Here is a 304-nt window from a genome sequence, read left to right on the forward strand (position 1 = left end):
GTATTTTCAGCATCATTACTCCAGTCTTCAGTGTCACATGATCTTCAGAAATCATTCTAATATTCTGATTTGCTGCTCGAGAAACATTTCTGATTATCATCAATGTTGAAAACAGTTTATTTTTTGAGAAATCTGATACATTACTATTCAGAAGTTTGAGTTAAATAATAATGGGGGGAAAAAGAAATGAATACTGTTATTCATCACGGATGTGTTAAATTAATTAAAAGTGCCAGTAAAGACATTATGTTACCAAAGATTCTATTTCAAATAAAAGCTGTTCTTTTGAACTTTCTATTCATCT

The sequence above is a fragment of the Sinocyclocheilus anshuiensis genome, unplaced genomic scaffold, assembly GCF_001515605.1.
Source record: "Sinocyclocheilus anshuiensis isolate Anshui unplaced genomic scaffold, SAMN03320099.WGS_v1.1 scaffold444, whole genome shotgun sequence".
In the NCBI taxonomy this organism is placed as follows: domain Eukaryota; kingdom Metazoa; phylum Chordata; class Actinopteri; order Cypriniformes; family Cyprinidae; genus Sinocyclocheilus; species Sinocyclocheilus anshuiensis.